The following is a 25,694-nucleotide window of genomic DNA, read 5'->3' as shown; positions in this document are numbered from 1 at the left end:
TTATTCCCATAGAGACCAGTGTTCTTTCCCATTTTTCCCAAAAGCCCTCCCTTTCTCATAAAAGGTATGAGTGTGGGCCCTTCCCCCCCCCCAAATCCAACATCTTCCCTCTCCCCTCTTCTCCAAACTAAACATGGTCTGGCTCCCCTATCCCTCTCCTCCCTTCATTCCTCCAGATGCTTTTTTTCTCTTTACTTGTTCATTCCTTAAAATATTGATTTACTAATGAAGGAATAAGGCTTAGTTTAAGAAATATTAAATTTGGCCTTCCTTTCTCTTGACGCTTTTAATTCCCTTAAGTTCTTTTGCCTCACTGATTCTTTTACTCATAGATCTTATTGTCCCCTAACTGAGGAAAGAGTACTTTTAATAGCCTTGACTAGCCTTAAAAACATGAAAGCATCAATATTATTGCTTACTTTTTTTCTTGCAAATAGTTCTCATTTCTTTCTTGTATTGTGATTTTTGAGGTTTTTAAAAATCTAATATATATTCACTATATTGTTTCCTTTTATAGGTCACTTGTTCATTTTTCCATCTTTATCAGTCTCCCTAATTTTTTTTTTTTTTTTTTGGTGATGTTCTTCTGGTTATTTGTTCTATCATACCCTTTCTTTCTTGTTACTATTGAGCATTATAGGCAGACATCAAATCCAAGTCCTCTGATTCCAGAATCAATGCTTTTTCCACTAGACCATGAAGCCTTTGAGGTGCTGAAAGTAAAAACTAGGTTTAAATACAACATCTGACTCAACCACATGACCAAAAATATGCTTTGATTCTCAATCAGTCACGATTTCTCAATTTCTCATAAAAGAAAATGTAATCTGTCTATTTTCTTGGTTTAATTCTATGGTTTAATGATTCAATAAGCAATTATTGGTACATACCTAGGAATTGTTTAGGGATAAAAAGTGCTTGGCAAATGATTAGAAGAGTTGGCTTGTATCTATCTTTGTCTAAGCAAAACCAACTCTTTGTAGGCTCTTTCCTTCAGACATTATTTTCTCTGAAATCAACACTTTCAGTTCTAGCTTTTGAGGAAATAGCCTTCCTTTGAAACCTGGTGAGGATTAGCAAAGAAAAGAGACGTCTGAGGTTTGTCTGAGAAAATTGAACTCTAGCTTTCTTATATACTTCATCTCTGTCCCCGTCACTGAAAGGCTCATTTGTGTCCAGAATAGATTCATATGTTCTTTTTGTTTTGAGAATGATATTTTTAAAAAGCATCAATAATTTTCTTTTGTTCACAATTGGAAAGTCTCAATAATTTTTAAAAATTGATCACTTTGTCTATTGAGTGTATTTCACTTTTAAAAATCTCTTCTCTTTCCTATGTATTTCTTTCATTTGCATTTGAGTACTCACAATATAAGATTTAGATATCTGGAAGAGACCACATAGGCCATCTAGCTAATATTGCAATAGTTATGTTGGCCCCAGCTTTCTCCAGAATCCTAGCACAATTGAGCATGTCTTTCAATGTTTTTCCATACTGTTTGACACTGTTGCCTCTTACATGGCTTCTCTTCTCTGTCTTCCCTTTTAGGAATGGGAGTGAAGAGTTAGTTCTCCCAGGACTCAAATATATAAACATTAGAGAATTCCTATTCAACAATAGATCAGGTCTCCAATGTCTGGTTATACATATGTAGCATTATACAGTGAGAAAACTATTCATTTTTTCCTTTTAAAACAAAAATGATAGAATTTTCTCCTACTCCCATATAAATTTTTAGAGGGTTTACAACTCCTATAGCCTTAGGTCTATAGATTAACTTTAATACTTCTGAAGAGGCAGGAGATAGAGATATTTTTTTTTTTTTTTTTTGAGATGGTAAGGCACTGAATATATCTAGGTCTTCACAGAGAAAATGTGGCATATTCATGATAATCAGTAAATTGGACAATTGCTATGGCAACAAAATCTCCTCTAGGCTTTAGTTTACCAGACTAACACTCATGCCAGAATATCAAGAGGCATTAAGGCTACAGAGAGGAAAATATAGAGCAGAAAAGTAAAGCCTTATATTATTTCCAAATGACAGCAGCAGGAAGAAATGACAGCTAAGATTATTTTTTGTTGCATTTTACTTTTAGCAAATTTTTACTGATATCTTTTGTTTTTCTATTACCTATATTTCCCAACCTATCTTTTCCTCCTCACCCTCCCAGATTGCCATACCTTATAACAAAGAATAAAAAAGAACCAAAGCAAAAAACAAAAAAATCTAAACCATATAAATAAAACTAACCAAAATACAGAAAAAGAGACAAGATTTATTCTATTCTCAAGATCGATATTCATATTTGATTCAATGATGGACTGATTTTTTTTCCCCCTTAGCTTTGGTCTCACTCAAGGTTTTGTTTAGTACTAATTCTGTTATCTTCATAATGATGAGTAGTTATAATTTGTACAATAAATTATGTTTTTAATGGCCTAAAAGAATAGAATACAAATATTCACCTGACTCCAGATTTCCTTAGTAGATTGAAATAACGCTTACAGTAATTGTTTCTTCACTAAATTTAGATTGTCTCAGTGACAAACTTTCCTTCATTTTAACCATATGGGTCATTCATTTCTAGTAGACATGCATCTTCTGCACCTATTTCCTTTGTGAAAGTGACTTTGAAAAATCTGTCATTAACCTTGGATAGCCAGGATCAAATCCTTCCAGATGAACTGATACATAAGAATTTTAGAATTAAAAGGAACCTGAAATCATCTTATCTATCTAATAATCTATTTTATAAATGAGATAACATGTTTCCAAAATTACTACAGAATAATTTGCCCAAGGGTACATGAATAATTTGTATGAGAGCTACAACTAGCATTATGCTTTCTTCATTCCTAGTCTAGTATGTCTGTCTCCTTTTCTCTGACTCTCAAACAATAATAGCCAACATTTATAGTGCCTTAAAGTTTGTAAATTACTTTACATATGTTATCTCATTTGATCTCTAAAGGTAGTACAATTATCACCAACATTTTACAAAACAGATTAAGTGACTTGTGGCCAGGACCACAAAGCTAGTGTCTGAAACAGGATTTACACTCAGATCTTTTTAACTTTAAGATCAGCACTTTATGGGGATAAATACATACCACCATGGCTCCCAAAGAATTGTTCTTTATGGAAAAACTTAGGATAACCATGGGGGCAGAAAGTCAATGTCTTTTTTTTTTTCCTTTGAATTCAAATCACTATTTTTTATCCAAGTCATCATGTTATTATTATCTTCATCTTCCTAATCAGAAATTGGCAAAGGTTAGTGAGAAATCTAAAAAATTATGATGTAGTAAATATGTCTCTGCAGAAATGCAAATTAAGGCAATTCTGAGAAATCACTATACACCTGTCAGATTGGCTAAGGTGAAAGGAAAAGATAATGATGAATGTTGGAGGAGATGTGGGAAAACTGGGACACTGATACATTGTTGGTGGATCCAATCATTCTGAAGAGCAATTTGGAACTATGCTCAAAAAGTTATCAAACTGTGCATACCCTTTGACCCAGCAGTGTTTCTACTGGGCTTATATCCCAAAGAGATCTTAAAGACGGGAAAGGGATCCACCTGTGTAAAAATGTTTGTGGCAGCCCTTTTCTTAGTGGCAAGAAGCTGGAAACCAAATAGATGGCCATCTGTTGGGGAATGGCTGAATAAATTGTGGTATATGAATGTTATGGATTATTATTGCTCTGTAAGAAATGACCAACAGGATGATTTCAGAGAGGCCTGGAGAGACTTATATGAACTGATGCTGAGTGAAATTAGCAGAACCAAGAGATTATTATACACAGCAACAACAAGACTATATGATGATCAATTCTGATGGATATGGCTCTCTTCAACAACGAGATAATTCAAACCAGTTCCACTTGTGCAGTGCTGAAGAGAGCCATCTACACCCAAAGAGAGGGCTGTGAGAACACAACATAGCAATATCATTCTTTTTGTTGTTATTTGCTTGCATTTTGTTTTCTTTCTCAGTTTTTTCTTTTTCTTCCTTCTTGACCTCATTTTTCTTGTGCAACAATATAACTATATAAATATGTATACATATATTGGATCTAACATGTATTTTAACATATTTAACATGTATTGGACTACCTGCCAGATAGGGGAGGGGATGGGGGAAGGAGGGGAAAATTTGGAACAAAAGGTTTTACAAGGGTCAATGTTGGAAAAATTACCCATGCATATGGCTTTGTAAATAAAAAGCTTTAATAAAAATAATGTAATTAATTAACTAATTAATTAAAAATTTTGTCTATGCAATGCAAAAGGTGATGAAGGGGAGATTAAGAAACAGGTTTTCTGTATAATCAAAAAGGTATACACATTATTATGGCAGGCCCCCTGAATTCTCATGATTCTTTAAAATTGTTTCTCTTAGATGCTAGAACTTTGAAATGTTCAAATTATGGAAAATTTCCTCCATACTGAACAATGAAAGATCAACTTTGATTTCTGTGCTTCTTCAACAATTTTAACAGAGTAAATTATTAAAACAAAAGATTAATGCATCCACATGGACATTTGACTTGTTATCCCCATGATTTCAGTGTTAATAATTAGTCCATTTTGTGAAAAATATACACTTTTTTTAAAACTCCAAGTTCTATTCAGTACCTTTTGATTTTAAATCATACTAATTTCTGGATATGCCATCCTTCTTCTCTTCCCCTAGTTATGACAAAAGCAGGTAAGTAAAACCAACTGATACAGTGACTACATCTCACAATTATATAAATGTATGCACCAGAGTCCCTTATCTCTCCACTGAGATTAATGTTTTATCATCTGTCCTCTGGGACCAATATTGGTCATTCCATTTACTCAGAGATTGACTTCCTTTTAGTGCTCTTTTCATTTACATTACTGTAGTCATTATTCATGTTGCTTCCTAGCTCTACTTATTTTATTCTGCATCAGTTTACAGGTCTCTGTTTCTCTGAATTTCTATCTTGTTTGTTACAGTACAATAACATTTAATTATAGCCACATCCCACACTTTGTCTAATTATTCTCCAATCAATGGGAAGTCACTCCATTTTCTGTCTTTTATGATTATAAGACGACCTACTATAAACATTTTTTTTAATATATGAGAACTTTATGAAACACATTCTTAAGGGAATATTGATGCTGGTCTGATAAACTATTTTTGCCAATCAGAATGATATAAATGACTTCATGTTGTAGAGGGTCACAGTCAATGGGTGAGTTCAGCCCAGAGGGAACCTGCTAACAATGTCTGGTTCAGCTCCCTATCTTCTCTAAGGAGCCTTCCACAGCAGTCAGGGGATGATGACAACCTGTGTTGTGATTGAAGCAGAGTGATACCAGGTGGCAAAGAGTCATCCACACACAATAGCAAGTTGTTTATGTGGTCCCACCTCCACAGTGTTGTTTTTGTTGCATTATAAAAAGGGGAAAGTCCTTAAAATAAACAGACTCTATTTTCCCACCATCCTCAGGAGTCCCACCTCATCACTTCTCCACTAGAAAGCATTATGTTTTAATCACTCTGTGTGGAGGTACACTGGTACGTTTTCTCACTCCAACTTGGGATGTCCAGAAAGCAGGACACAATATCATGTAAAATAAAAGATAATTAATTTAGTATAATAACTTCCCTCAAAATAGTTCTTAGAGTAGGTTCCATATGAGCATGAGGTTCCATAGTTGCTAGAAGAGGAGAGAAAAAAGAGAATGCTAAACTGAAAAGTTTAAATTTTACAGACCTTAATTTTGTTCTTAAACTGAGTAACTCAAAAAACTAAAGGAGCTTCTTCCCAAAGCCGTCCCAACACATTCACTGACGGTTGCATAGAGCCTAGCTAAGATAAAAAGTGAAATGTGCTAGAAGATAAAGAAAAACTGAAATTAACCAGGGACAGCAATTTAGCTACTTTCAAGATTAAACCACTGACTTGCAGCTTTATTTCTGTGACCTATGTATGTGTCTCCTGAATTTCAACTCTTGGTTTTCCCTTCATATACATTTCTTTGTACACTATATATCTCATAAAATAAGATACAGTGTTGCAGATATATGAACCACAGAGAATCTTGAAGAAACTTGAGTGAGAAGAGAATGACTCTTTGAAAGTCCCTGATGCATTGAAATAAAAAGAGAGAGCAAGCTCAGGATTCCTGGCTAAAAGCCTTTAGTTTCTTTTTCAGTACCCCTTTTCTGAAGCTCTCACTCCAAAGGCAGGCGTACAGCTGATCCCAAACACTAAACGATGACGAATATCACACTGTTTAAAAGGTCACAGCCTGTTCTGCCAACAGACACTACCAGGCTGACTTGTGAGTGGAAATTTACAAATGATAATGGGGCGTCTCTCCTTGCTTTAAGAATCCAACTTGGGAAATCTGAAGCTGGATTCACTTGCATGGTAAAAATGTGGCAAGATTGAGATTTACTGACAAGGGGACCTAACTCAGCTTTATTTTTAAAAATAACCAGTTCATTCTATGCATTTCCAAGTTTACAATTAACACATAGATTTTGTATGTGCCATTAGCTTTTGGCATTCATAAACAGCGATAAATGTTAAAATTCAATTATCATTAAGTTTTGCATAATCATAGACTATGCTTAGTAAAATAAGTAAAACTACAGCCTATGTGTAAATGCAAAATTCTAGGAATTGTTTTCAATTTCTCTCCAGGTTAAAAAATTTTTTTATTATGTAAAACTGCCTACTTTGAAAATATCTAGGCAAAGGGTCAAGATAACAATTCTGCTATTTAACACAGCTCAGTAAACAAATCACCCAAGAATGGCTTAATATGAAGTAATCAACATAGTTTATCATCTAGGAGAGTAAATGAGTTAGTTAATAAACATTTATTAAGGGCCTACTATGTGCCAGGCCCAGAGCTAAATTACCAATAGAAGAAAGGCATAAATAGGTCCCTGCCCTCAAAGAGCTCATTATCTAATGGGGAAGACTTAGAACACTTAGGGAAAAAAAAATTAAAAGGTGGGAAAAGGCCTTGAGGGAAATGATCTGAGGAAGTGGAAGTTCCAGAGTAGATTTCATCTGAGAGAAGGATGAGTTTCTGGAGATCATAGGAAAGCAATTGGGTGGAAAATAGTGGCGAGAATTCCCTGAACACTCTCCTTATAGGATAGAAGATCAAAAAGGAGATATCCAAAGTCTACCTTCTCTAATCGGAAGGAAGGATAGGGCCCAGGGGAAGGGAATAATGAAAAAGGCTGAGTTTCTTTGTTGATTTTATTTTACAGAATAACATCATTCTGGAGATCCTGAAATCCATTGAGCATCTGGGAAATAAATAGAATAAACCATCGTTTCAGAGAATAAACACAAGACTATACATAATTTTTTTTTACTTACTCTCTTTAAATTAAAAAACAAACTTGTGTCCTATGCATAACTCCTTAAACATTTGTCATATATTTGAGCTATATATATATATTTTTGGTCTAAATCTGAGACAAAAACTTTTAATAGATATTCTGAAGGTGATATTTGTTTTCTAACAGAAAATTAGAATTAATAGAAACTTCATGTTCATATTGTAGTTATTTTCTTACCAATTAATAATGAGTATAGACATTGTTTTATTGCACTTCACAGATACTGCATTTTTTACAAATGCAAGTGACAGGGCTTGAGCAAAATACCCAAGTCTTTGGTAGCAAGGAGTGGCATCTGGAGAGAGCCTGAATTACTGTAAACTATCTAGAAATTTGCTACTACTCCCTCAGACAGGCTAGGAGGAGCACTGATAGGATTATAAGTAGACCTTTTTAAGTTTGATTAGGCCTTTTATTTAAGTGGATTTTATATTAGCTCCACTCCAGGTATAGGTCTCTGATAGAATTCTTAGACCAGTTGTCCTCAAGCTTTTTAAATAGGGGGCCAGTTCACTGTCCCTCAGACTGTTGGAGCGCCAGACTATAGTAAAAACAAAAACGCACACTGTCTCCGCCCCTCAGCCCATTTGCCATAACCGGTGTGCAGCATAAACGTCCTGAGTCCACCACATCTGGCCTGCAGGCCGTATTTTGCGAGCCCCTGTCTTAGACCATCATAACTCCACAGTTACTATATCCAATCAGAAAGCCAAGTTGTGATATCAATTCCCCAAGGTTATAGTTCCCTTATAAAAATTTTATTCTAATTCCCTTGCTAATTCTATTTAGGATGTTAAATCCCTTTCAATGTTAGTCAGCCAGTCAGTAGCATAATTCACCCCCCCTCTCTCCCCCCCCCCACTTTTTGGAGTTAGACAGTCATAATAGCTAATCCCTATTAACAATGAGGTGGGGGGTGGAGGGAAAGGAGGGAGATAACTAGGTGGAGTAGCCTGAGAAAGCCCGAATTACTAAGAAGATTACTCCCTGAAGCAAGCAGGGAGGACACTGATAGGGATCTATTCCATCTTTCAGTCCCACCCCCTGTGGAGATCTTGTGTAATTACTTTAGTTTATCCAATCAGAAATCCTTTATGTCAAACCTCTGAGATTAAATTTCCCCTATAAATCTGTCCATGGCCTATACCATTCTTGCTGAATTCCTTTTGGGTTAGTTGGCCATGTATTCTGCCTCTTGGTATCTTTCCTCTAGCTCCCTCCCCCATGCCTCATAGATAGTGTCTTTCTCCTTCTTATAGCAACTAACTCTTTTTGGAGACTAAACTCCTCCATGGATTTAGCCTGCCAGTCAATGGCACATTTCCACATCATGGTGTATTCCCTTTCTCTTGATTGTGAGTTCCACTGGAGAACTTTTCTTATCCATTGCTAATTGTTAAAACCCCTTTCCTTGCTAACTATTGCTCTCCCAAATCAATATATTTGCCACTCCTGGTGTATTTCTTCATTTTTGATGAGATATAACCAAATGTTGAGGTCTACATAAGGGATACCTAAATAAAATTAAGATTAACTGAGGTCTAGTGGTAGGTTTGGGGTACAGGAAGTCAAATGGAGCTCCCTTGCAACCCCTTTGGATTCGGCGCAAAGATACAAAGTTAAATGAGTTCTAGTGGTGGCGCAAGAGTCCCCTGTAAATGAATTTACAGACCTGAAAACCTAGATTGATAAAAAGAGGTTTATTGTAGGGTTTGGAAATAAGGTTAAAGTCTGGTTAGTAAAAGGTATTAGATAGAGGAAGAAATACACCAAAAGCAGTGGAGAGTGTTTGAAGCAAAGCATGGTGCTTGCATGTTTCAACTCTCTGACCAGAGATGATTCCAGTTTGGCTCTTTTATTTGCTTAAAGGAGCCTAGGGTGGAGTTCCAGGTTGATTCCTCAAGGTCCAGAACTCACCAGGTGGGTTGGGAAACCTAAGCAGATCATTAGAATGGGGGCTGGGTACAGCCCAAACTGGCTCAAATCGGGATCTCTCCCCTTGGAATACAAAAGGGTGCTTTTGACCAGATCTTGTAAATCAAAGGTCAGTCCCAAAGGAAGTTGGAGATCAGAAAAGGAATTTTAAAGGGGCTATCGCCATCAATTTTGTCTGCTACTTCTCATAAATAAACCTACCTTTTGCCAAGGGCAAAAGGCCATTGTGAATTTATTATATGACTGAACCCCAACATTTGCGCCTACACCAAAACTAACATTAGGTACCCATTGTTATACTCAATCTCATTATTGGAACCCTAAATTCCTTTTAGAGTTTGCCTCATAATCTCCCTACCAAGTCAGGTGTCTCTGCTAGGGAACTTGTCTTTCTCCTTATTAATTGCTAACTCCCCCCCTTTTTTTTTTAATTTATTTTTTGCTAAATCCTTGTGGATTTAGTCTGCTATTAACAGCCTAATAAAATCATTGCCTCTTGGTTAGAAGAAAGTCTAAGCCTACAAATTCTTTTGAAGGGGCAGCTAGGTGGCGCAGTGGATAGAGCACCAGCCTTGAATTCAGGAGGACCCGAGTTCAAATCTGATCTCAGACACTTAACACTTGTAACATCTGCCCACAACTCCAATATACTTCTTGGATATCACCACACATATATCATTTGGTAGTTTGGTACAAGGAGAGTCTCACTGCACACCATACCTCAACATAAGATTTGTGGCAATTGCACTGAGCAAGTCTATCAACTCCCTTTTTGCAAAGCATGTATTCATATCATGTATCTGTGTCACATTATAGTAATTCTCACAATACTTCATTATTTTCCCCCATGAATCACTCTGTCTTCTTCCCTCACCCTTTGCTTCATATGTATATACATATATATATATATATATATATATATATATATATATATATAGTATTGACTATTTAACCCATTCCTGATATGAGTAGGTTTTTAACACAAGAGTTCTCCTCCCCCCTCTAATGCCTCTGTGTCCATTCTTCTTTTGCACCTCAGTTGTATAACATGATTACTATTTTTACTTTAACTCTACCCCAAACATTTTTTGAGATACCCTATTGTTGATGTCAAACTGAAACATATGGTATTCATTTCCCATATTAAAAAAAAACCACCAAACTATAAACAATTTGTTCATGCTGAGTTCCTAGAAACTGATCTTTGATATTGGCTCTTATATGTTAAATTTTCTATTAAGTTTAGGTTTGGTTGATAGAAAGTCTTGAAAATCTACAAGTTCATTGAATGTCCATTTTTTCTTATTCAATATTAAAGATAATTTTGCTAGATATGATATTTTTGGCAGCAGGCTTAGTTCTTTTGATTGTTGGTAGATATGATTCCAGGACCTTCGGTCTTTTATTGTGGCTGCTGATAAATCCTTTACAATTCTAATTTTAGCTTCATCATATTTGAATTAGTTTTTTCTTGTTTCCTGCAAATTTTCTCTTTGGTCTGGGGGTTTCAAAATTTTGCAATAATCTTATGTGTTTTTCCCAAAGAGTCTCTTTGACATGGTGATCAGTGTATTTTTTCTATTTCTATTTTCCCCTCATGTTCTATCACTCCAGGACAATTCTCTTGGATTATTTCTTGCATTATTGTGTCAAGGTTCTTTTTGTGGTCACAACTTTGAGGTAATTATTCTTATATTTCTCTTCTTGATCTATTCTTCATATATGTTTTTCTTATGTTTCAAATTCTGTTCTATATTTTCATTCTTTATTATCTGTTTTGTATTTCTTGGTCTCTTATAGTTTCCTCTTGCCCAATTCTAATTTTCAAAGAATTATTTTCATCTTTGAGACTATCTCCTTTTCTAGTTAGTTGACTTTTTTTTTTCATAATCTTCTTGATTTTCTTGGATAGTTTTATTTTATTTAGTTTTTCCTAAATGTCTCTCATTTAATTAAAAAAAATTTTTTTTGAGTTCTCGTATAAATTCTCTCTGAGCAAAGAGCCATTTCCCATTATTCTTTAGGGTAGATTTTTTTTACTTTAGTGTCCTCTAAAGATGGACCCGATTTCTTCCCTATTTCCATAGCAGGTTTCAATGGTGGGGTTCTTTCTTCTTTGGTGGTTCATTTTTTTAAAAATAAGAGGTATTAGTGTAAGCACCTCTAACTGTGGGTTGGGGGTGGGGGGAGGAATGGTGCCTCTGGCTTCACTTCAGCTCTTCCCCCAATCCAAAAGCTTCACCTTCCTACAACTGCCCACAGCCAGCAGGGTCCTTGTCCCACTACCTCTGCACTCACAGGGTGTTGTTTCCTTCTCACCCGGGGCCACATTTCAGCAGCACAGCTGGACCTAGCATTCCTAATCAGCCAGGAAGACAGCCAGGATTAGTCTTCCCAGACTCAGACCCCCTCCCCCTTTTCCACCTTTTCCTCCCATCCTCACCAAGCAGTCTGGGGAGGTGAAAGTTTCTAGGGTTCTTGCTGAGGCTCCAGCCAAATCTAGTTTGCCCTGGGGCTTCCCACTTGGTATTTCTGTGGAGCCAGCCTGGAGATGTTTGCAATTTAAACAGGTTAATCTCAGACCCAGATCTTTCTTCAAATCTTCTTGGGTTATACCAAGAGGACCCCTGTTGTGCCCCAGCTTTTCTTGATTTTTCACCCATCTATGTTAGTTCTGAGGTTCAAATTTGTTCTATTTGTGCAGGAAATCTGGAGAGCTCAAAATTTGTCAACCTATTCCACCATCTTCCCAGAATCCTTCTCTTATTTAAATATTTTAAAAAAGAAAGTTGCTACTGTTTCAAAAGTCTAGTTAAATAAAATACCTTTGGATTATTTTCATATTGCAATAGTAAATTTTTGTTACAACCTTTAAAGAAAAGATGGCAAACAATTGTCAGATATGTGTATTCTGACTGTTCCACTGACCAGTTGTTTCTGCCTCTCTCCTTCTCCTTGGGCTTTCCTAATCACCAAAGCACAAAAATATTGAAATTAGGACAATTAGTAACTCTACAATTGCCTCTAAATGTTCAAATGGAAGAATTGATTGATGTCTTCATTGTCTTATTTTAAGAAATCTCTAGGCTACTCCTGCCTTCAACAACCACCACTCTGGGCTGTTAAAAACCATCAATATGGAGGCAAGATTTTCTACTAGCAAAAAGATTAGACTTCCTGAAACTCCAGATGATGGTTAGCAATTAAAAAAAATTATTTTTTAATCAAGGTATATACATTTTTAGACATAATACTATTTCACATTCAACAGACTATAGTATAGTAAACAAATTTTATATGCACTCAAAAAACCAAAAAAATCATGATTTACTTTATTGTGATATTAGCTCCATTATGGCAATCTGGAACTGAACCTATAATATCTTTGAGATATGCCTGGACCTTATGAAATATTTGCTGCACTAGGGTATTGTGATTTTTTGCTGGGGATAATATATATCAAGATCTTTTTCTAGTTTAAGGAGATGATACTACTGTTTCTGATCAATCTCATAATTTATCGGCCTATACACAGATTAGGGATTAGCTTTCTAGCTACTAGATCCATGCAAAATTTGATTATATGATTTCAAAGTAGGACTAATACAACACTTGCCAGGAAATACAGTAAGAACTCTTCTTCCCTTTCAAAGACTGCCCAGTTGAGATTATGCTAGGATGCTTTAAAAAAAAAAAAAAAAACCACGAAACATGGAATCATGTAAAACATTTTCATACTGGTCAATTTGTAAAAAAGACTTAAATAAAAAAAGAACGAAAGAAAGAAAATGAAAAATATGCTTCCATCTATATGCAGATAATATCAGTTCTTTCTCTGATGGTAGATCATTTCCTTCATCATTAGTACTAAATCATTTTATTACTGACAATAGCTAAGTCATTCACAATTCTTCATGGCACAACATTGCTGTTTCTGTATATAACATTCCCCTAGTTCTGCTTACTTCACTTTGCATCAGTTCATATGCTAAAAAATTTTTTTTACAAATAAATCCTTCTCCTTCCACACTTTTTAAAAATTTCTTTAGAATATGGATCCAACAGAAGTATTGCTGGATCAAAGGGTATACATACACAGTTTTACATCTGAAGGTTTACAGTATTATTACTGAATGTGAATGGAAAAGGAATTATTCTGTCCTGCCTTTATTAAAAACAAAAACAAAAAAAAACATCCTGGAGAATGTAATACATGTTTCTGCATTCTTCCCTGGGAACCTTAAAGTTTCCAATTAGTCCACAGTCTCAAGATTCCAATTTGACCACATAGCTATGCTGGAGTCTTCTCAAGGAGTCATTTCCAAATCCTATTTGACAATCACATTAGAGTTGTGCTGCTGCTAGAGAATCCTCAGCATTTGATTTTGCATATATTTCTTGGTTCTCAGAACAGGCTTTGGAAAGGAAAGTATAAAATGAGAAAGATGGATGACTCAATACAACTCATCACTGTCTCGCAGTATTATCAACATTTTCTATCCTAGACTATTTGTCTAATGCCATCAATCCTAAAGAAATCTGAAGAAATTCTGGTAAATGTACTTTCTTATGGGGTAAACCAAACATTAGACTTTGAGCTAGGCATTTGACACTGAAAACTTGGTTAGATTTAATTAAAAATTTGAGCAAACTAGGGAGGAGAGGGAAAAAAAAAACCTGAAGATACAAGAAAGGAATGCAATTGTGGCTAAGATATCATAATAAAATAACACTAGAAAGGATGTTAAAAGTGAAGGGCCTGGATTTAAATTCCACTTCTTGCCAATAACTAAATCTTTGACTTTTGAGGAAGCCTTTTCCTCTCAATAGGCCTCAGGGGGTAAGGCTAATTGAACCATAAGTTTCCCTTCATTATAAAGTTCCATTATAAAATAACAACAACAATAAACAAAAAATAAATAAAAACAACCAGCATTTTAAAGTTTACATTATCTTTTTTGAAGTTGTAGAGGAATCTGAAGAATATGGGAATCAAAGTCACAGATAGGTCCACTTCTTTTTTATATAAAAGGAAGGCAGGGAAGAGAGATTAAGATGGACTAGAAAAATTCCTTGCACATAACAGATGCAATATCTGTTAAATTCACAAAGGGGTATTGTAGGAGAAGGAAAGTTGGTAGAACTCAAATTATTCAATAAAATAGGAGATTAGAGTATCTTTGGAGCCTGGAATTGGGGTTTCCTTTCCTCTTCTTTTAGACTTGCCAGTCCCCTTTATTTTTTAAATTTATCTTTCCCTCTACATATGTTTGTGCATTTTGTAGGAAATGTTTCCCATTTTTCCTATTGCTGTTAAGGGCAATGTCACTGTCCCACTTCCTCAGGCTTACAACCTAGAAGTTATCCTGGACTCCTCAATATCTCATGCTCCCTACAAATAAGATCTATTCATATCACTCTTGCAGCATATTTCTATTAAGACCTTTCTCTACTGAAACCCTGTCAACACCTCATGACAGACCTTCATCACCTCACAACTGGATTATTTCAATAACCTGCTGGTAAATCTGATTGCCTAAACCTCTCTCTTCTCCAATCCATCTTTTATTCAACTACTAAAATGATTTCCTAAAGTGAAGATCTTATCAAATCACCCCCTACTCAATAAACTTCACTGATTCCTTATTGCCTCCAGGATCAAATATAAACTGCCCTGTTTGACATTCAAAGACTTTCATAATATAGCCACTTCTTGCCTTAACCCTGCTCTCCTACATAGACTGTCTGATCCAGCCTCCTTGCTGCTCCATGAACAAGACACTCACTCCATCTCCAAGCATGGGCATCTGGTTACTGCCAGGAATGTTCCCTTCTTCACTCTAAATACTCACTTTCCTGGCTTTCTGAAAGTCCCAACTAAAGTCGCTCATTCTACAAGAAGTCTTCTCATAATCCTAGGTCTTCACTTCATTAACTATTTCCTGTTTATTCTACGTTGAGCTTGCTTTATATATATATATATATGTTTGCATGTTAGCACCCTCATCAGATTTGAGGTTTGAGGGCTGCAACTGTCTCTTGCCCTTGTTTTGTATCTCTGGTGCTTGGTGCAGAGGGCAGCTAGCTATGCTGGGTGTATGGAGTAGTTGGCCTGGAGTCAGACGGACGTGAGTTCCAATCTAGACTCAGGTCCTGTGAAAGTCATTTAATGCTGTTTATCTCACTTTCTTCCTTTATACAATGAGCTGGACAAGGAAATGGCAAACCACGCTAATATATCTGTCAAGATAGCCCCAAATGGAGTGACAAAGAGTCAGACATAATTGAATGACTCAACAACAACAATAAGCGAAGTGCCTGGCACATGATAGGAACTTAATGATTGATTTCTATTCAAAGCATCTCAAACATGTTTGTAGGAAGTCCAGAACACATATTTTAAACATTTTTGCTACATTGACATTCTAGGGAAAAAGTGAAATGCTTATTTATAATATGATTATTTTAATAAACCTACATCAGAAAACTTGCAGGAGATGATTAAGAATAAAATAAGTAGAAGCAGAGACTGATTATAACTAACAGAGTAAGTGGAATGACAAGATGAAAATGCCCACAAGCATTTTGTCTCAGTAAATCTACAAGGGAGCAAAAATCATAAGGACTAGAAAACTCACTTCCATCAAGCATGGAAAGCAAGGATAATTTTACAGTGACCTACATAGAGTGTATAATATTGGTGCTTTTGCTATGTCCAAATGATTCTCTATACTCAAAGTGTAGGCTGCTCTGTGTGTGTACGTATATACACACATATATGTGCATTATATAATGTGTGTAGGTATGAATATGTATATACATGCACACACATGTGTGCATGTCTATGTAGGCATGCACCCACACATGTGTGTAGCATGTGGATATGTGATGTCCTATATATGTATTTACACATACATGCATGTATGCACGTGTTCACACATATGATGTGTGTGCACATGCCCATGTGTTGTGTATATGTAAATGTGTACATGCATGTGATATGTGTGTATGTATATGCACGTATGTAGATGTGTGCACATATGACAAGAATGTGCATACAACCACATATGATATGTATGCTGTGTATATTGTAGGTGTGTATATTACATGTATGTGGGTGTAGATGATATGTATAATATGTGTACATGTACATATATGTGTGGGCATGTATACATATACATGCATGCAGGAGCATATATGCACACATGATATGTGTGTACCTACAATGTGCACAGTGTGTATGCATGTGTATATATTACATGTTTGTATATGTATGTATATGTGGTTACACATGTATGATATATGTGCATGTATATGTATGTAGGTGAGTATGTATACGTACATATATAAGTGCATGCATGTACATGTGCATGAGCATGTCTAGGTACACAATACACTACACATATTCATTCCTCCCTTTCTCTCCTAGAAGAGCAGCTTAGGAGTGCCACTCCACTCTTCCTAGGGCCAGACTCAGAGGCTGGTCCTTTTGCTGTTCTTATTGAGCATCACTGATGTAAGGCTCAATTCCTTTCCTCTCTCCTTCTTGAACAACAGCAGACACTGTCTACTGACCAGAACTGCTTCTAACCTGTGGGTGGCTGGAGCCAAATAAACAGAGCAGGCTCAAGACAGGAGAGTCTGGTCACAAACAGAAGCTTAGTTAATGTCAGAGTGAGGAAACGACATTTGCAAGTAGAAGTCCTCTCTCCTCAGAAGAAGGGTTTAACATGCTGGACCAAAGGCAGGCGCTATAGGCCACAAGTGGGCTGAATTTTGACATAATCATTTTTAGGTCTTGAGTTACTCTTCCCACAGAACCTGTGGGAACAATATTGTCTCAGGTCTCGAGGGTCATACCCACCCTGCAGGACACAGAATCAAAGTTTTATGTGGGGAGCAGAACTGCAGTACCCTCCAGTGACAAGGAACAGAGACTGTAAATATGTGAGGATGCCCTGGGAAGCAGGGGAACTAAATGCCTTAGGGGACACCTACTGTGATCCAAGTAATTAATATACTTTGCCAGAGGATGATGTCGTCCTGAGAGCAAAGGATTATTGTTATGTCAAGTTCAAGATACCGTCTATTTGCTGGGCCTTAAGTCTGGGGAATAGGGTATCTCCAAAATATTTTGACATCAACTTCTGCCATTTATAGGCCTCCTGTGTCTTCTACTTTGATGGATTGCTTTAGATGTATTGATTCTTATCCATATCCTAGTTGCAATTTTCCACTGGCCCCTAAATGACTAAATTATTTCTAATGATTCACATAGTCACATATGATCCTGCAAAAAGCAGTCCAGATAGTAAAAGTATCCATGTCCACTCTGCTTATCTCAAATATGCTTGACTCAACCCATTACCTCCTACTTCTCTCCTTCTATCCCAGCATCTATCTTGTGTGGGTAATACTTCCACCCTTAAAGACTCCCTCTCTGATTGGTGAGTTCATCCCCATACTCATGCCACCCATGGTCACTTCAAACACAGTTTAGACCATATTTCTCTGGACTCCTTCTCCATGTCATCCACCACATGTGTGATCTGTTTGTTTTGTTTTGTTTTGACTCCTTTTTATGTCTTTTCTTCCTCCATTAGAATGTAAGCTCCTACAGGGGAGGGACTGTCTTTCTTTTTGCTTTTATTTGTTTTTCTAGTGCTTCTTAGCACAGTACTTGGCATATAGTAAATGCTTCATAAATGCTCAGTCATCTATTAATCTAGCTAAAGATGACAAAGTCCTTGGGCAAGAAACTAAAGACTTTAGGGACCTAGGTGTTTTATTCATCACTGTTGTCTATTAGAGGTAAGGACTTGTGAGGAGAATGGCTGATTAAGAGTGTCAGTACTGCCTTTGGGAATAAGATTTGGATTTCTTGACCTCTAAGAATATATTTGGTTAGCATCTTTACAATCTAGAAAAAGGTGTTTAAATAGGAAGAAAGAAGGAGAAAGCTATCCTGCATATCCACCAAGTTAGATACTTGGCTGAAGAACTACATGCTCAGGTGTAGAAGGAATGAGAAATATAATTCAGTGGATTTGAGTACAGATCACAGTATGAAAAAACCTACTCCCAACCCTTCTCATAGAGGAAGCCAAAAAAAAAAAAAAAAAAAAAAAAAGGAATCTGAAAAGTGGGAGTGGGGATTGGGAACACAGAAAAGTCCTAAAGTAGTGCCATCAAATAAGAAATAAAGATATTTCTGAGCTGGAATCTTTCCTTAAATGGAGGTTTAGAGATCATGGTGATTAAGTTACTTGTCCAAGGTGATATAAATAATTGGGCTAGGATTTGAATTCAGATCCCATGACTCCAGAGTTTATAAAACATTTTCCTCACAATATTCACTGAGACAGAAAACATGCTTAGAGGGATTATCACTTTATTAGAGTGTAGTGCCCCCTTATCTATTCTGATAACTTGTACTCCCATTAGGTTCCCTGATTCAAGGTACAGTAAGTACTCTATAGGTCCATATTCCTAAAACTAAGAGGCAATTTATATCTCAGGTATTGCAATTCCTTGATAACTTCTCAGAATATTATTGCACTGTTCCTTGCTGGGTATAGCATCATTGCTGGGTTAGGGAAAAGGCTTCTCTGCCAGTTAGGACACTGTCAGGCACATGCATAGAAAATTAGAACCCTTACCTTTAGACCAATAGGAAGCCTTTTCAGTTCTTAGCAACATGCTTGCTATAAGTACTAAGTGCTTGCATGAACACACTCATTTTTCTTACATATTTTTCTCTCTCTTTCTCTCTCTCTCTCTCACTCTTTGCTTCTCCTCTCTTGTTTTCTCTCTTTCTCCTTTTCTCTTCTCCCTCTCCCTCCCATCCTGTAACTAGAAGACTGGGATTATCAATGTATTTGAATTCTGCTCTCAGTCTGCCTGTAAGTTCATGCCTCCTGGGGCCATATGTTTCTGCTGCAGGTTGCCATTGACAATGGGTGGGAGACAAGACAGAAATATATCCACCTTCCCCCTTTGCTGACATCTATGAGAGTCTTCGAGAAATAAGATCTTGCTCCCAACCCAGCTCTTTTTGACTCTGGCAGCAGATTCAGAGTGAGACTAGCTTGCTTTTTATCCAGGTCACAAGGTGCCTAGCTAATCATCTTAGCAAATCATTAGAAGTCCTTGTGCCTCATGAATTGCTTTCTCCTAATAGCCAGTACCCTATAATCCCATCAGGTTGATTAAGGACTTCAGTTTGATTCGAGACCAACAATGGTCTAGCTCTATCATATTATCAGATTGGGAAACTAAGGGGGAAGCTGGAAGGAGGGGAATGGAACAAGCATTTATATAGTACCTACTATGTGCCAGGCACTTGCTAAATGCTTTATATTTATTATCTCATTTGCTCCTCACTACAAATTCAAGCAAACTGAAGTTAAATGACCAGAGTCATAAAGCTGGTAAATATCAAAGACTAGGTTTGAAATTCAGGGCTTCCTGACTCCACCGCATCGCTTTGCTGATTATTTAGGAAACTCCACACTCAATTATAAAGTTGTTTAGGAAACTTCCACATTTGAATAAGGACTTCCCTGATCCATCTTTTTTTACTTTTGTCATAAGCTACTATTAGAGTTCAGATGATGATTATGACTATAGAAAATGGAAATTTTTAGAGTAGAAAAGCCCTTTGTATCAAGGAATAGATTGGAATCATTGAATACACTCCTCAATTTCCCAAATGCATTTTAGTCTGAACTCTTTCTCATAGTCATTGCCTATATACAATGTCCAAGTTATATTTGTAACCTGTGGCTCAAAGTCCATTTGAGTAAGACTTTCCTCATTAGTGAAGATTTATTTTTCAGTGTTCCTTACCAGCATGGGAGAGTTGGTGACACTTTGACAGAAGAAAGATTTCATCTTCTGGCTTTCAGCTTTGAGAGAGAAGAAACACAGTTTTAGACTCTCTGCAGGACCTTGAAGGAAAAGAAAGACTCTAAGAAGAAACTGATATAAAGGCGCCAGCACCTCAGTTATGTCTCTATTCCTAGGGTATTACATTTTTCCCTCAGGTGAAATCTGAAATTTACTCTCTTGATTGAGCTGTTATCTTACTTCTAATGGAAGAGTTCACTTTGTATTGTCTAGTAGATTCTTATATATATATTCTCTATTTTATTTTGTTATCAATTTGAGTAAATTGGTTTATTCATTATGAATGTGTGTTCATTGTGGAACCAGAATTTGGTGGAACAGAAATCAAGCCTTAGATTATGTAGCTTAGGGGATTCCTTTCCCATAAAAAGATATCTATCAGGAACACAGCTTGAACCTAAAAATTATTTCCAATCATTGACTTAAACTATCTGGAGGAGGGAGGAAGGCAGTTATAGTTATAGTCCAATCTTCTTTGAAGAGAACAGAAATGATTTTCCTTGGTATCCTGGCAGGAATCAGAATCCTTTGGAGAAGGGTGGGGGAGGACACTCTAGAAACATCTTCCCTGCAAGCCACATCTAGAAAGACCTCTGTAGACATGCAACCTACATGGGCAAAACACACCCCAACTCAAACACACTGTTTATGAATACATAACAATAGTTAGTCCAGCCAAGGGGCTGAGGAGGTATCAGGCTCACCTCACTACACCAATCTTTTAGCAACTGGGCTCATTGTAAGATTAGGTTCCTGTTCAGTTCTGAATTGGATCCTTTAGAATTGGCTTTAAAGGTTTCTTTTAGTTATTTAATTCTGTAATTAATAACTAATCAATTACTAATTAATAACTAATAACTCCATGGAACAAAATACCTTTGGGTGTCTATCATTCCCAACTCAGACTTTTCAACCATTAGACTGTAAGCTCCTTGAGAGCAGGAACTGTCTTTTTTAAAATTTGTATACATAATACTTAGTATTTAGTGTCTCTAATGTCATAGGCACTTAATAAATGTTTATTGAATTAAATTCAACAAATGGCATAAATTAGATATGGATCCACACTTAACACCATATACCAAGATAAGATCAAAATGGGTCCATGATTTAGGCATAAAGAATGAGATCATAAATAGATTAGAGGAACAGACAATAGTCGTCCTCTCAGACTTATGGAGGAGGAAGGAATTTATGACCAGAGGAGAACTAGAGATCATTATCGATCACAAAATAGAAGATTTTGATTACATCAAACTAAAAAGTTTCTATACAAACAATACTAATGCAAACAAGATTAGAAGGGAAGTAACAAATTGGGAAAATATTTTTACAGTTAAAGGTTCTGATAAAGGTCTCATTTCCAAAATATATAGAGAACTGACCCTGATTTATAAGAAATCAAACCATTCTCCAATTGATAAATGGTCAAAGGATATGAACAGACAATTCTCAGATAATGAAATTGAAATTATATCCACTCATATGAGTGTTCCAAATCACTACTGATCAGAGAAAATGCAAATTAAGACAACTCTGAGATACCACTACATACCTGTCAGATTAGCTAAGATGACAGGAACAAATAATGATGAATGTTGGAAGGGATGTGGGAAAACTGGGACACTAATACATTGTTGGTGGAGTTGTGAAAGAATCCAGCCATTCTGGAGAGCAATTTGGAACTATGCCCAAAAAGTTATCAAACTGTGCATACCCTTTGATCCATCATTGCTGCTATTGGGCTTATATCCCAAAGAAATACTAAAGAAGGGAAAGGGACCTGTATGTGCCAAAATGTTTGTAGCAGCCCTTTTCGTAGTGGCTAGAAACTGGAAGCTGAATGGATGTCCATCAACTGGAGAATGGTTGGGTAAATTATGGTATATGAAGGATATGGAATATTATTGCTCTGTAAGAAATGACCAGCAGGAGGAATACAGAGAGGCTTGGAGAGACTTACATGAACTGATGCTGAGTGAAATGAACAGAACCAGAAGATCGCTGTATACTTCAACAACAATGCTGTATGAAGATATATTCTGATGGAAGTGGATATCTTCAACATAAAGAAGATCCAACTCACTTCCAGTTGATCAATGATGGACAGAAACAACTACAGAGAAGGAACACTGGGAATTGAATGTAAACTGTTAGCACTACTGTCTATCTACCCAGGTTACTTATACCTTGGGAATCCAATACTTAATGTGCAACAAGAAAATTGGATTTACACACATATATTGTATCTAGGTTATACTGTAACACATGTAAAATGTATGGGATTGCCTGTGATCTAGGGGAGGGAGTAGAGGGAGGGAGAGGAAAATTTGGAAAAATGAATACAAGGGATAATGTTATTTAAAAAATTACTCATGCATATATACTGTCAAAAAAGTTATAATTATAAAATTTTTTAAAATAATAAAATATTAAAAAAAAAAAGAATTAAATTCAACAAAATGATCTCTGAGGTTGATTCTATCTGGGAGTCTTGAATGATCTTAACATATTCATGGGACATCATATAGAAGAAGAGCCTTGAAGTCTATATTTTATTCTTTGGAATCAAAGGCTTTTTTTAAAATCCACATTCACACATGTACTTGCATAGTAGAAATGGTGGTGATAATAATAAATCTATAATTTTTAAATTTTCTTTTGGAATCTTTTTCTTTTTAAGATATCTAGAAATTTGAATTCTGTTTGTGTCCAAGCTCATTTTATCCTCTATCACTTTTTGCTATTCTGTAAAGCAATATTATTTATAATTTTGCTTTTTGGTCAGGCTCCACCATAATGTTTTGCAAAGGAACTACACTCTAAACCAATATTGTTCATTGCTGTTATGTCTCAGCTTGGTAAGGAAATCAAGCATTTACTAGGTAAGGTTGTGTCTGGACTCTTTTGGTTTCATTTGATGACTTTATTTCTCATTGGTTAATATCCTCTAAGAAATAATGATAATAAGAATGAATGTCTTTACTTTTATCCATTTCCCATTTTTCAACATCAATATCTCATTAAGAGAGGTCAGATTGAAGTTATTGAAATTGCACACAGTATCTTCTCTTTGTTCTTATCCTTTATTCTAATTTGATATTGACTTTGACCTCTACTCAAAGAAGTTGATCTGTCAGCTAATTCTGCAAAGACTTCCATATCAGTAACATCAGTAATCAGTCACTTCCTGTATGTTTAGATATCGTCAATGATGTTAAGTCAGCACAAGAGCCAAATCACAAATTTCCAAGATGTTCTGAGAGAGCCCAAGATCAACCTGCAAAAACTGTGAGAACTCAGTTTCAGTGGGATCTCTTGTACAGATGAATTATAATGCCTTGCTGGATTTTCTTTTGGAGAGGACAAACTGAGGGAGCTATATTCAGAGTTCTCCAGGGAAAGTTATCATTTGTCTAGCAAATCTATCTAACCTGGATGGGTACAGAGGAGATAGGAACTTTGAAGATCATCCTCTTAATTTCAACCCTGACAACTAATGGAATGCCTAATTCAAGAGCAGGAATTGCTGCAGTTAAATCAATGTCTAGAGCATCTGGTCCAGGGACCTGTGGTTTACATTTCTCTAGTTATGTTAGGTCTTCAACATGACTTTGTGATGCTTCACAATCAGGTGAAGCAAACCACATTGAAAAAAGAGATGGTGATAAAGAAATCAGAGTAGAGTTACTAATGTAAGCTCTACTCAAAAAAGTTCTGCTCTTCATTTGTTAAGTGAATATGGGGTACTGCCTCATGTCTGAGTCCCTTTGGGAAATGGTGAGATATATTCCATTCATCTGTGCTAAACTAAATCTAGAATCACTTTCTTCTAGGGCACAAATGAAATTGTTGGGCTTCTCAATTACAAACCTTTGCCATAGATCCTAACTGTTAATGGAAAGAGATGCCAAAAGAGATATTTTTTAAAAATGTTTTTTCAATCTGATGTCTGAGATCTAAAACAACTCCATCAAGAACATAGATTATGCCTAGTGCAGAATCACCTCCAGATGGAGAAAGTATACTCATGGAAGAAAAATAAATTGAAGGAACTAGAATAGGCAATGAAGAAACAAAACTATTACTCTTTGCAGATGATGATATGATGGTACACTTAAAGAATCCTAGAGAATTAACTAAAAAACTACTCAAAATAATTAACAATTTTAGCAAAGTTGCAGAATATAAGATAAACCCAAATAAACCATCAGCATTTCTTTATATGACTGACAAAGCCTAGCAGCAAGAGATAGAAAGAGGAATTTCATTTAAAATAACTATGGACAGAGGGCAGTTAGGTGGTACAGTGGATGTAGCACCAGCCCTGAAGTCAAGAAGACTTGAGTTCAAATCTAGCCTCAGGCATTTAACACTTCTTAGCTATGTGACCCTGGGCAAGTCACCCAATTGCCTCAACAAAAACAAATAAATAAATAAATGATGTAAACAAAATAAAATATATGGGTGTCTACCTGCCAAGACAAATCCAGTAACTATAAGGACATAATTACAAAACACTTTTCACATAAAAAAAGGTCAGATCTAAATGATTGGAAAAAAAATAATTGTTCATGAATGACCTGAGCCAGTACTGTAAATAACAATTATTCAATGCAGTACCAATCAAACTACCAAACAATTATTTGATAGAGTTAGGGAAAAAAATTTCCTTTGGAAGAACAAAAGGTCTAGAATTTCAAGAGAATTAATTTTTTAAAAAATGTTAAGGAAAATGGTCTAAAAATACCAGATCTCATAAAGCAGTAGTCATCAAAATTATCTGATATTGGCTAAAAAACATAGTGGTGGATCAGTGGAATAAATTAAATATATAAGAAATAGTAGCAAATTATCATAGTAACCTAATATTTGATAAACCCAAAGACCCAAGCTTCTGGAATAAGAACTCATGGACAAAAACTGCTGAGAAAACTAGAAAACGATAGAACACAGATTAGATAAAGACAAATACAACTCATAGGGTATATCAAGATGTAGTCAATACGGGTACATGATTTAGACATAAAGACTAATACCATAAAGAAATTAGAAAAGCAAGGAATAGTTTCCTGTCAGATCTATGGGGAAGGGAATAATTCATGACCAAACATGCTCTGTTTTATAGAGAGCAATACAAAATGTAAAATAGATTTTGATTATGTTAAATTAAAAAGCTTTTGCACAAACAAAATCAATGTAACCAAAATTACAGGAAGTGGGGAAATAATCTTTACAGCAATTGTTTTTGATAAAGACTTCATTTCTCAAATATATAGAGAACTGAGTCAAACTTCTAAGAATATAAGCCATTCCCAATTGATAGTATATCAAAATTATGTTTTGACTCTGAGAAGTAACCACTTAAGGATCATGTTGAATTTGAATTTAATTTTTCATTTTTTTTTAAACCATACTTGACTGAAGTGCCACCTTGTT

This window comes from Sminthopsis crassicaudata, chromosome 2 (assembly GCF_048593235.1).
Source record: "Sminthopsis crassicaudata isolate SCR6 chromosome 2, ASM4859323v1, whole genome shotgun sequence".
NCBI lineage: Eukaryota > Metazoa > Chordata > Mammalia > Dasyuromorphia > Dasyuridae > Sminthopsis > Sminthopsis crassicaudata.
The sequence above is the reverse complement of the archived record's forward strand: the minus strand, read 5'-3'. Positions refer to the sequence as shown.